This window comes from Glycine max, chromosome 15 (genome assembly GCF_000004515.6).
Source record: "Glycine max cultivar Williams 82 chromosome 15, Glycine_max_v4.0, whole genome shotgun sequence".
Lineage (NCBI taxonomy): Eukaryota > Viridiplantae > Streptophyta > Magnoliopsida > Fabales > Fabaceae > Glycine > Glycine max.
The window spans coordinates 44606676-44619945 of record NC_038251.2 but is presented as its reverse complement, the minus strand read 5'-3'; the positions used below and the strand labels follow the sequence as shown (position 1 = coordinate 44619945).

Sequence of the window (13270 nt, the reverse complement as noted above, 5' to 3'; positions counted from 1 at the left end):
TTTCATCAATGGATATAGTAAAATATTGTATAGACTTCCATAAATATTTGATTATAAATTTTTTTGTTACTCAAATGGATAAACTCTAGTATGATTACACGAATACAAATATGAATTACTCAGTTCCACATCAAAACTCTATTAAGAATATCGTGCCACAGTAGTGACTCAGAAGCCTTTCAATTTCTGAGGAAATAATACAAAATACCCAGTTCTTCTGCTTAGAGCTAGGAATGTGTACAACAAAAGGGACCAGCACAATTTTCATTTTGGTGGTAGCTTTCGGTGAATATCTGTTGCCGCCAATATGTCAGTTTTTATCAGAATTATTAAAATTTGGTATAGGCCTAGGCGTTGCATGGGTTTTAAAAAAAAACTTAAATATATTTTTAATTTTTAATAAATATAAAAAATTTGTATTTACTCCCTAATAAATTTTTCTTTGCATTGAGTTCCTAATAAATTAATTTTATTTTTTATCCTTGATATTTTTTTAATCCATAATAAATTAACAAATTTTGTATTTTTTTTTAATGATTTTTTTTCGTTTGTTAATAGTCAGAACTAAAATAAAATTAACTAATTCATCAGAGATTAAATATAAAATTTTTTAATTCATCAAGGACTAAAATAAAGTATCAACTAATAAAAATAAAATTATTATTTTTCTAGGAAACAAATGAAAAAAAATCAGGTATTTAATAGGAATAAAAACGCATCTAAGCCTATAAATAATTTTGAGATATATATTTAAATATTTTAAAAATATTGCATTAAATTATAAAAGTAATTCAATGTAAAATATTTGTTCGAATTATACGAAAAAAAACATTTAAAATAAAATATATCCATTGTATAAATTATTTGTAAATTAGTATTAATTTGTATGTGATATAATTTGAAGATGTTAAAAGTGTTAAAAAAAAGAAATAGTTTATTAAATTATATGAGTAAAAAGTATAAAAATATTTGTTGAAATTATACAAATAATATTATTTATACAAATTAAAAAACATTAACACTATGTGAATGATGTATCTTTATATATATAAAAAAGGAAGTGAGCAATATTGAAAATATATTTTATATAAGCTACCGTTGAAAACACCATACAATGGCATTAGAATGCGTTGGTGGTGCTGTTCTTTCTTCTTTCCTCGGGGCTGTATTTCAGAAGCTGGCTTCTCCTCAAGTTCTGGATTTCTTTCGTGGAACAAAGATCGATCAGAAGCTGCGGAAGGACTTGGAAAACAAGCTCCTCTCCATCCAAGCTGTGCTTGATGATGCTGAACAAAAACAGTTTGGAAATATGCAAGTGAGAGACTGGCTTATTAAGCTCAAAGTTGCCATGCTTGACGTTGAAGATGTCTTGGATGAAATACAACACTCCAGACTCCAAGTTCAACCTCAATCTGAATCTCAAACCTGTACTTGCAAGCTACCCAATTTCTTCAAATCTTCCCCTCTTAGTTCCTTTAACAAGGAAATTAATTCCAACATGAAAAATGTCCTTGATGACCTAGATGATCTTGCAAGCCGGATGGATAATCTAGGTTTGAAAAAGGCTAGTGATCTTGTAGTTGGATCAGGATCTGGTGGTAAAGTGCCACAATCAAAATCTTCAGTGGTTGAAAGTGATATTTGTTGCAGAGATGCTGATAAAGAAATGATCATTAACTGGCTCACTTCTGACACTGATAACATGCTATCAATACTTTCTATTTGGGGCATGGGTGGGCTGGGTAAGACCACGCTTGCTCAAAACTTGTATACAACGACCCAAGGATAGAGGGCAAATTTAAATTTAAAGCTTGGGTCTGTGTCTCACAGGAATTTGATGTTTTGAACGTATCAAGAGCAATTCTTGACACATTTACTAAATCAATTGAAAATAGTGATCGGCTAGAAATTGTTCATACAAAACTGAAAGATAAATTGAGAGGAAACAGATTTCTTCTCGTTTTGGATGACGTTTGGATCGAAAGCAGGCCTAAATGGGAAGCTGTGCAGAATGCTCTTGTTTGTGGAGCTCAGGGAAGTAGGATCCTTGTCACAACAAGCAGTGAGAAATTTGCTTCTACCATGCGGTCAAAAGAACACGAGCTGGAGCAATTACAAGAAGATTATTGCTGGAAATTGTTCGCTAAACATGCATTCAGAGATGATAATCTTCCAAGAGATCCAGGATGCCCAGAGATTGGTATGAAGATTGTTAAAAAATGTCAAGGACTTCCTCTGGTCTTGAAGTCAATGGGAAGTCTATTACACAACAAATCATTTGTTTCAGATTGGGAAAACATATTGAAAAGTGAGATATGGGAAATAGAGGATAGTGATATTGTTCCTGCTTTAGCACTGAGCTATCACCACCTTCCTCCCCATCTCAAGACATGCTTTGCTTACTGTGCTTTATTCCCCAAGGATTATGTGTTTCACAGGGAGTGTTTAATTCAGTTGTGGATGGCTGAAAAATTCCTAAACTGCCATCAAGGCAATAAGAGTCCAGAAGAAGTTGGCCAACAGTACTTCAATGATCTAATATCAAGGTCCTTCTTTCAACAATCAAGCAAATATGAAGATGGATTTGTCATGCATGACCTTCTAAATGATTTGGCAAAATATGTTTGTGGAGACATCTATTTTAGGTTTGGAGTTGATGATGAAGGAAAAAGTACACAGAAAATAACCCGTCATTTTTCAGTTTCAATCATTACCAAACAACGTTTTGATGGGTTTGCAACTTCATGTGATGATAAAAGGTTACGTACATTTATGCCAACAAGTAGGAAAATGAATGGAGATTACCATGATTGGCAGTGCAAGATGTCGATACATGAATTGTTCTCCTAGTTTAAGTTCTTAAGCGTCTTATCTCTGTTTCACTGTTTAGGCATTGAAAAGCTGCCTGACTCTGTTTGCAATTTTAAACATCTTCGTTCGTTAGACCTTTCCTATACTGGCATTGAAAAACTACCTGAATCCACATGTTCACTCTACAACTTGCAAATACTGAAGCTGAATTATTGTAGATGTTTGAAGGAGCTGCCCTCAAATTTGCATGAACTCACCAATTTGCATGGCCTTGAATTTGTAAATACTAAAATTATAAAGGTGCCACCGCATCTGGGAAAGTTGAAGAATCTTCAAGTAGCCATGAGTTCTTTTGATGTTGGCAAATGTAGTGAGTTCACCATTCAGAAATTCGGAGAGCTCAATTTTCTTCACGAAAGATTATCATTTAGGGAGCTGCAGAATATTGAGAATCCCTCAGATGCATTAGCTGCAGATTTGAAAAATAAAACACACCTTGTGGAACTAGAATTTGAATGGAATTCGCACCAGAACCCTGATGATTCTGCCAAAGAAAGGGATGTAATTGTAATTGAGAATCTACAACCTTCCAAACACCTGGAGAAGTTATCAATCATCAACTATGGTGGTAAACAATTCCCAAATTGGTTATCCGATAATTCTTTATCAAATGTGATGTCCTTAGAGTTGAACAACTGTCAATCTTGCCAACATTTGCCTTCCCTTGGACTTTTGCCATTTCTCAAGAACCTTTAGATTTCAAGTCTTGATGGAATAGTGAGCATTGGTGCTGATTTTCATGGTAATAGCACTTCTTCATTTCCATCGTTGGAAAGATTGAAGTTCTCCTCTATGAAAGCATGGAAAAAATGGGAATGTGAAGCTGTGACAGGTGCTTTTCCATGTCTTCAATATCTTTCTATAAGAAAATGTCCAAACCTGAAAGGTGACCTCCCAGAGCAACTTCTTCATTTAAAGCAGCTAGCAATTAGAGAGTGCAAACAACTTGAGGCTTCAGCTCCCAGGGCTCTAGAACTAGACCTACAAGACTTTGGAATACTTTGAAAAAGCTCAGCATGGGCGGACACAGCATGGAAGCATTGTTGCTGGAAAAGTCTGATACTTTGGATGAACTGGAAATTTATTGTTGCCCGATACTGTATGGAATGTTTTGCAATTGTGGATTGAGGGATGATGGCTGTGACTCTCTAAAGACTTTTCCGCTAGATTTCTTCCCAACACTCAGGACCCTTCATCTCAATGGCTTTTGTAATCTACAGATGATTACACAGGATCACACCCATAATCATCTTGAATTTCTGACAATCAGAAAGTGCCCTCAATGATATGGTAATTCAAGGAATTATGAGGAATTCGATGAATTAAAGAGAAATAGGGAATCCTGAGATGAAGAAAGAATTCCGAAATTCTATTATTCAGAACTGGAGTACAAGGAATTATTATGTAAGTGAATGATTGACAAAACCTTCTCTTATTTCTCCTATATATAGCTGTAGAGTACTAATAGAATTTACTCTCAGCCAATCCAATCCCTAATTTGTCTCCTTGACAGAATTTACTCTCGCTTAATTTCTCCTATTTATTCTCTATTTATTTGTCAACCCAATCCCTAATTTGTCTCCTTGAATCTCTATTTAGTTTCTCATAATTGCTATTTATTCTCTCCTATCATTACCCGCCCCTCAAAATCATCCTTGACCTCAAGGATTGAAGGAAGGATAGCGCTGCAAAAGATCATAGTAAAACTCCCATGTGGCATCCTCCGGAAGTTGATGTTTCCACTTTACTAGAACTTTAGTAACAGCTCGGTTGCCCCGTTTGACAGTCATTCTATCCAAAATAGACTCTGGTTCACGTGAAACAAAGCTTGCGTCAGTGCTGACAGGAATATTTGTAGTAGTAACTACAGTGCCGACATGCTTCTAGAGTTGAGAAAGATGAAAAACATTATGAATGCGAGATCCAGCAGGAAGGTCAAGTCGATAAGCCATAGCGCCTATGTGATCCAGCACCTTGAAGGGGCCATAAAACTTAGGTGCTAATTTAGCATTAACCCGATGAGAAACAGAGACTTGACGATAGGGATGAAGCTTAACATAAACAAAATCCCCTATCTGAAATTGGCGATCACTGCGATGTTTATCCGCCAACAGCTTCATTCGGTCTTGAGCTCTTCGGAGGTGAAACTTCAACAGCTTTAACATCTCCTCGCGCTTGAGTAAACTTCTGTCAACTAGCTCAATCTTCGAATCACCAGGAAGATAAGGTAACTAGGCTGGTGGAGGCTGCCCATAGACTATTTCATAAGGGGTGGCGCGGATAGAAGTATGGTAGGTAGTATTGTACCACCATTCTGCCAATGGCAACCACTTAGACCATTTTTGTGGGGCATCGGTCGTCATGCATCACAAGTAAGTTTCTAAGCAACGATTCACTACCTCCGACTGACCATCGGTTTGTGGGTGATAAGTCGAGAAAAGTTGCACTTGAACACCCTGAAAAGCCATAAGATCTTGCCAGAAGTTGCTAACAAAGACAGGATCTCTATCGCTAGTGATAGTGTCAGGAAAACCATGAAGTTTGAAGACATGGTCTAGGAAGGATTGAGCCACGTCGCTTGCTGTGTAGGGATGAGACAACGCCATGAAATGAGCAGCTTTGCTTAATCGATCCACAACAACAACGATAACATTTTTACTGTAAGAAGGAGGTAACCCATCAATGAAGTCCATGGTTATATGCTGCCAAATATGATTTGGAATAGGCAAAGGCTGAAGTAAACCAGGGGAAGCAACAGTGTCATATTTACATTGTTGGCAAATTGAGCAGCGTTGGATGAATGCTTTCACATCTCTAGTCATTCCTCGCCAATAAACCACTGCCTTCATCCGTTGGATAGTAGCATTTCTGCCCGAATGGCCACCAGCAGCTGAAGAGTGCAACCATTTTAAAATATCCTCCCGGAGCTGAACATCTTGGCCAATCACCAACCTTCCCTTCCTATGCAATTCATCATTCTGCCAAGTATGATGTCTATGGGACCTTGCATTGGTCTGTAGTTCCAGGATCAACTTTTGCAGTCCGGCATCCGTGACCCAAGATTGTTTGATTCGTGCCACCAAATCAGATTCCAAAGAATGAACAGTGAGAGCCTGACATTCAACCTCTCCCATTCATGACAAAGCATCGGCCGCTACATTCTCATGACCTTGCTTGTATTCAATGGAGAAATCAAACTCCATTAACTTCACTAACCATTTTTGTTGAAAAGCAGTGGTCAACTGCTGATCAAGGATATACTTCAAACTTCGATGATCCGTTTTAATCACAAACTGCCTGTTGAGAAGGTAATGGCGCCATTTTTGAACAGCAAAAACTACTGCTAGTAATTCCTTTTCATAGGTGGATAAACATTGTTGTTGTTGGTTTAAGGCCCGACTAATAAAGGCAATCGGGTGATGTTCCTGCATTAAGACGGCTCCAAGTTCCACACCGAAAGCATCAACCTCTACCACAAAAGTCTTGTTGAAATCAGGGAGTCGCAACACAGGTGCTTGGAGTAGCAAGTCTTTGAGTTGCTGAAATGCAAGTTTTGCATCATCGGTCCAACAAAAATTATCTCCTTTAAGCATATTAGTTAATGGCCGAGCAATTGCACCAAATCCCTTGACAAACCTTCGGTAGTAACCTGCAAGGCCAATGAATCCACGAAGTTGTTTCAATGATTGAAGAAATGGCCAATTCCTAACTGCTGTAATTTTAGTGGGGTCGATAGAAACGCTATCGCTGCTGATGTAATGACCCAAATATTCCACCTTGGGGACTGCAAAATAACACTTAGACTTCCTGGCAAAAAGCGAGTGATTCCTCATAGTAGATAACACTTTTTGTAAATTATCCACATGATCTATCAAGTTGCGACTGTAGATGAGAATGTCATCGAAGAAAACCAGAAGAAACCTTCTTAAAAACTGCTGGAAAACAGAATTCATCAGCCCTTGAAATGTAGCAGGGGCATTGGTAAGGCCAAATGGCATTACCAAGTACAATGACCCCATGAGTCTTGAAGGCAGTTTTATGAACATCCAAAGGATCCATTCGCACTTGGTTGTACCCCGACCGAAGGTCAATTTTGGAGAAAATAGTGGAGCCATGTAATTCATCCAAAAGGTCATCAACCAGCGGAATAGGAAACTTATCTTTGACAGTGTTTTTATTCAACTCTTGATAATTCACTCAAAGTCTCCAAGAGCTATCTTTTTTACCGACTAAGACTACCGGACAAGCATAAGGGCTGCTACTTTTTTTAATAATTCCAGAAGTCAAATATTCCTGTACAAGTCGATCAATGACATCTTTTTGATGTTTAGCATACCTGTAGGGCCTCTTGTTCACTGGATTTGCACCCTGCACTAGGGGTATTCTGTGATCATGTTCTACCCGGGGTGGTGGAAGTGCAGTTGGCTCGATAAAAATGTCTGAATAAGCCTTCAAAAGTTGCTCTATGGCAGCTGGGACTGTAGGTTGTTGAGCATGAGTAGTTAAGGAATGAAGTAATCCACCCTCAGTGTCACAAAGCTGTATCATAGATAAATGAACTCCATTAGCTAAAGTTTGGCCCATTTGTTGTCTTCGGATAGTCTTGACAACATTAGAAGAAACCCCTCTTAATGCATGTCGTCGTCCCTGCACTTTAAATTCCATGCTCAATTTGTCAAAATTCCAGGTAATGTCACCAAGTGTTACCAGCCACTCAATTCCCAACACTAAGTCACAGCAACCCAGTGGAATGAACATAATATTAGATTGGAAGGTAGTATGTTGAATGGTCCAAGTGAAATTCCTGACCATAGCAGAAATATGCAACTTATTGCCATCCGCTACCACCACATGTAGTGGTTCTATCTCCTCAATCTTACACCCAAATTTCTTAGCAACCTGAATATCTAAGAAATTATGGGTACTGTCACTATCAATCAGGATATGTAAAGGTCGTTTCCTTTGATAGCCAGTGACCCTCATTGTCTTAAAATTGGCCACGCCAGTAAGCGCATGGACAGAAATCTGTGGATCACTTTGCAATTGAGATGAATTGTCCTCGTCAAGAGCATTGCCTATTGGTGTGTCTTGATCATCTATCTCCATCACGTGAATGTGGAGCTTTTTGTGTGAAAGGCCATGTTCAGGGGTGTATGGTTCATCGCAAAAGTAGCAGAGTCCTTGGGCCCGCCGTTCGTTCATGTAAGTAGGTGTGAGCAGTCGTGATGGTCAGAATTTGGTCTTATCTGCCTCGGATGGTTCGTCAGCATTTAAGGATGGTTTGTTGGCTAGCAAAGGCTTTTGGGCTCCCAAAATCTTTTGTTTTCCTATTGATAGAGTTTGCTGGAGTGTTGTCATGGTAGGCAGCATCATACATTTTCGCTAGGGAAAAGGCTTTTCGAACAGATTGGGGCTGGAACATACGTACCAGCATTTGAACTTCATGTTTCAACCCTTCCAAGAAGCAACTCAGGGTATATTCCTCGGACAGGTTTAGTCGTGATACGATGGCATCAAACTCTTCATGGTATTCCGCTACGCTGCGATGCTATCGCAATTTGATCAGGTCTGCCATAGGGTCCTCACAGATGGCTCCAAATCTGTCAATCAAACGTTGTGTGTATTCTGTCCAAGATAGCAGGGAATCCGCAGCCATAGTCTTTGCTAAAGTTGTGTGCCAATGGAGTGTTTTGCCCTCAAGGTGAATGATGGCTAAGCGTACCTTTACATCCTCTGGTGTATTATCAATGGTAAAGTAGGTTTCGCATTGATAGATCCTTTGGTTGACGTTCTCACCGTTAAATCTCGGAAAGTCGATCCTTGCCAAGCGGGTGCCACACGAGTAGTGCGGCTGATTTCCTTTCGCCATTCTACCCGCGGTACTATTGTTATCAGAATTGGCTTCGTTCTCCGGTAATTTCTTGAAGGAGTTGTGGATGTTCTGTTGTAACAAATCTTCCAGGGTCTTCTGCATGGATCCTGCGATCTCCATCAACTTTGCTTCCATGCGTTCAATGATCTTATTCTCCAAGCGCTCCTCCGTCTCTGTGTGACTTCGTGTGCAGGTTGCCATGGATGTCGATTGCTGGGAAGGTCCAAGTTGATACCAATTGATATGGTAATTCAAGGAATTTGATGAATTAAAGAGAAATAGGGAATCATGAGATGAAGGAAGGATTCCGAAATTCTATTATTCAGAAGTGGAGTACAAGGAATTATTATGTAAGTGAATGATTGACAAAACCTTCTCTTATTTCTCCTATATATAGCTGCAGAGTACTAACAGAATTCTCTCAGTCAATCCAATCCCTAATTTGTCTCCTTGACAGAATTTACTCTCGCTTACTTTCTCCTATTTATTCTCCATTTATTTGGCAATCCAATCCTTAATTTCTCCTAAAATGAAAGGTGTTTTAATATAAAAATAAACATAAACTAAAATATGATAAATATTTAAGACTCTTGTAATAAAAAGTCCAAATAATTGTGTATGATACTCATGTTGATAGATAAATATAAATATGAATTAGGGTAACATAAATATAATATATAATAATTTATCAAATATAATTTTTATAATTTCAAATTAAAAAAAAAAAGAATGATGCTTTGATATAAAAAAATTAGACAATATTCATATAAAAGTTGTATGAATTAATTTAAATATAAATATTTTATAGTTTCTTAATATAAAAAAACACAATGATTATTAAAAAAATTAATCATCAAAATGAGTTTGTTCTAGTATGGTTACCCAGGTGCATAAAGAATATAAAGATTAATTAATACAACAAAAGAAGAATATATAATTTTTTAAAATGTATAACTTTATATAGATTCATATTAAAAATATGAAGGATGTTTTAATATAAAAAGAAATATAAACATCATTCTTATAAACAATTTATACATTAATTTAAGTATAAATATCTAAGAGTCTCTTGATATTAAAAAAAATCACCCAAATGAATTTGTCCTAAAATGATTACCTAGGCAACGGATGGATAAAAATATGAATTATCGAGATCAATATCTTGTTAATTAAAAAAAATTATAACAAAAAATAATAAATAAATATTTGTCTTTAAATAAATTTTTCATATTTAACAATAGAAATAAAAAACTTTAAATTTATAGACAAATGGAATTTAATTCATTTTTAATAACAACCAGTGGTATATCGATTTTTTTAATCATGTTTTAACAATTGATGTGTAATTTCTAAGTCATCCAATAATTTTCCCTAAAAGTTTAGTTACTAACTTTCTTTAAAAACTTAATTTTTTTCTCTTTCAATGTTCTATTAAAAAATTAACAATTTGCTTTATTTTTTAAGAGCTTTTCCGAAAATGTATCTAATTAAATTATTCTTTAAAGAAAAGATAAGCTTTCCAACCACCCCCAACAAAATATATTGTTTAACGATCCAAAAGTTTACTTATAACGAGATAATTATTTTTCTTATATCATAAAAGTTTGCTATAGTTAAAAGTATGTTATCTCTTAAGTTTTACTTGGGTAATATGAAATTTACTTGATACAACATGGAATTCTATACTCAAGAAATATATTTTTTTCACCAATGATGCAATTTAGCTTAATATTGAAATCAAAAAAGCATTTATACATGTGTTTAGTTGTAAATAGTTTCAATCTTTATTAGTTTTGAAATATTCACCAATGAGCCATCTAAAATTTTGGGTCAATAAAATAAGTATATTTAAATATACTTATCTTATAATTACTATTACAACTACTACTTTTGTAATTAAAAAAATTACTTATTTGGCTTGTGAATTTGAACTAATAACATCTTTAAGATACTTTTTTTTTTCATCCATGGATGTAATGGAATAATGAAATATTGTATTAACTTCCAGGGATCTTTGATTATAAAAAAAAAATATTTAGTCAAATCGATAAATTCTAATATGATCATCCATGTAATACAAAAATATAAACATGGATTAATTTGGCATAAATAAAATATATAATAGTTTTAAAATATAATTTTTTATATCATCAAATTAAAAAATACAAAAGAGGCCCAAGGGATTTGTCTTAGTATATGGCTATCTAAATAGATGGATATAAATATGGATTAATGTAACATAAATAGATTATATAATAATTAAAAAATATAATTTTTTATAATTTAAATTGAAAAAATGAAAGGTGTTTTAATATAAAAAGAAACATAAATTAAAATATGAAATATGTAAGACTCTTGCAATAAAAAACCCAAATGATTTTATATATATATATATATATATATATATATATATATATATATAATCATCCAAATAAATTTTATTTGAATGGATACCCATGATAAATATAGATATGGACTAGGGTAATATAAATATAATATATAATAGTTTATAAAATATAATTTTTATAATTTCAAATTAAAAAAAAGAATGATATTTTGATATAAAAAGAAATTTAGATATCATTCGTATAAGAGTTGTATGAATTAAATTTAAATATAAGTATTTAAGAGTCTCTAAATATAAAAAAAACTCCAATGACTATTAAAAAAATTAATCATCCAAATGAATTTGTCCTAATATAATTACCCGGGTGACATAAATGAATATAAAGATGAACTAATGTAACATAAAAGAATATATTATTAATTAAAAAGTATAATTTTTTATAGAATCATTAAAAATATGAAGGATGTTTTGATATAAAAAGAAATAAAAACATCATTCTTATAAAAAAATTATTCATTAATTTAATTATAAATATCTAAGAGTCTCTTTACATTAAAATTTCGATGATTATAAAAACATCACTCAAATAAATTTGTCCTAATTTGATTATTCATGCAGGAAGAATAAAAATATGAATTATCAAAATCAATACCCAGTCAATTAAAAAATTTATAAATAAAATATTTGTCTTTAAATAAATTTTTCATATGTAACAACAACAAAAAATTTAATTTTATAGAAAAATGAAATTTAATTCATTTTTAATATTAATCAATGTTATATTAATATTTTGAATCATGTTTAAAACATTGACGTGTAATTTATCCGTGATCGATTAATTTTTTCTAAAAGTTTATTTACTAACTTTGTTTAAAAACTTAGTTTTTTCCCTTTGGATCTTGTATAAAAAAATAATAATTTGCTCAATTTTTTAAGAGTGTTTTCGAAAATGTATCTAATTAAATTTTTCTTTAAAGAAAAGCGAAGTTTCCCAACCCCCACCCACCCCGCCCCCCAAAAAGAAAATTGGGGTAAAAATAATCGATCACTAATGTATTAATAATTATTTTCTTAAAAATCTTACTTAAAATAAATAAGCAATTTAATTTAAGAATTAAAAAAATAAGTCTTTCACTCTACTGTATCTATCCCCCCCCTCTTTCACTTTACATGTTTTTAAATAAGAATTGTCATATTTAAGTTGCTACCAAGCCTAGTCTTTTTGATGATTTTTGAAAGTATATATTGAAAAAGACAATGCTGATTTGATGGAAAATTTCATATTAACTTTCCTAGACTGAATATTTAAGTCGAAAAAGTATAAATAAAGATTAACTTTTATCATGGACACAAAAACTCGCTGTTTGAGACTCATATATATAGAAGATTTCCTTTGATTTTGTATCGTTTGTTGACATACTTCAAGAGAGTACAAATGATTTTTATTTGGTTCATGTAATTAATATTTAATATGATTATTTTATATTATTTGTTTAATTTAATTGTTAAACTTTAAATAAATGTCATAGCTCTTGTGTTTAAAGGCTAAATGAGTATATTAAAATAAGATAAAACTTCTCAATTAAAGTATGCATAATCTACCATCATCACACATATAACATAATATGTTAAAATCATACACAAAGCATAAGTCTCATAATTCACATAACAAAGAAAATCATAACAATCACCACCTCATCAATATCATATCAAGATTAAATCATTAAACACCATAATCATTATGAGTGAATCAATCATCATCATCATGTAATATACGTATGAAATAACTAACATCCAACTCTCTTATGGCTCCAATTTTATCTTCCCGCAACAATTTCATGATTTTCGCATATTACGCACAAGGTGTGACTTTATATAAAGAAGAAAGTAAAATAAGATGATACTTCATGAGCACTACTTGATAGGAAAATATAAGGTTAAAATATATTTTTTGTCCCTAAAAAGTTATCATAGTTCGGATTAGTCCTTGCAAAATTTTGTTTTTTTTTTTCCTCTAAAACTTTAATGTACTACTCTTTGGCTTGGAATTAGGTTTGAATAAATCTGAACCTACGTGAAATTTTTTAATTTAAATTTTAAAATGCAATTTATGGGGGTTAAAAATTGTCATAAATTTAAAAAAAAGTACAAGAATCAACACAATAAGCCCCCCCCCCCCC

General features: G+C 33.3%; 1 pseudogene; it reads left to right on the top strand.

The window, feature by feature from the left end:
* The first annotated feature begins 1114 nt into the window (after positions 1-1114).
* LOC100785530 (putative disease resistance RPP13-like protein 1) lies at positions 1115-3876 on the top strand (annotated as a pseudogene).
* The last annotated feature ends 9394 nt before the right edge of the window (positions 3877-13270 follow it).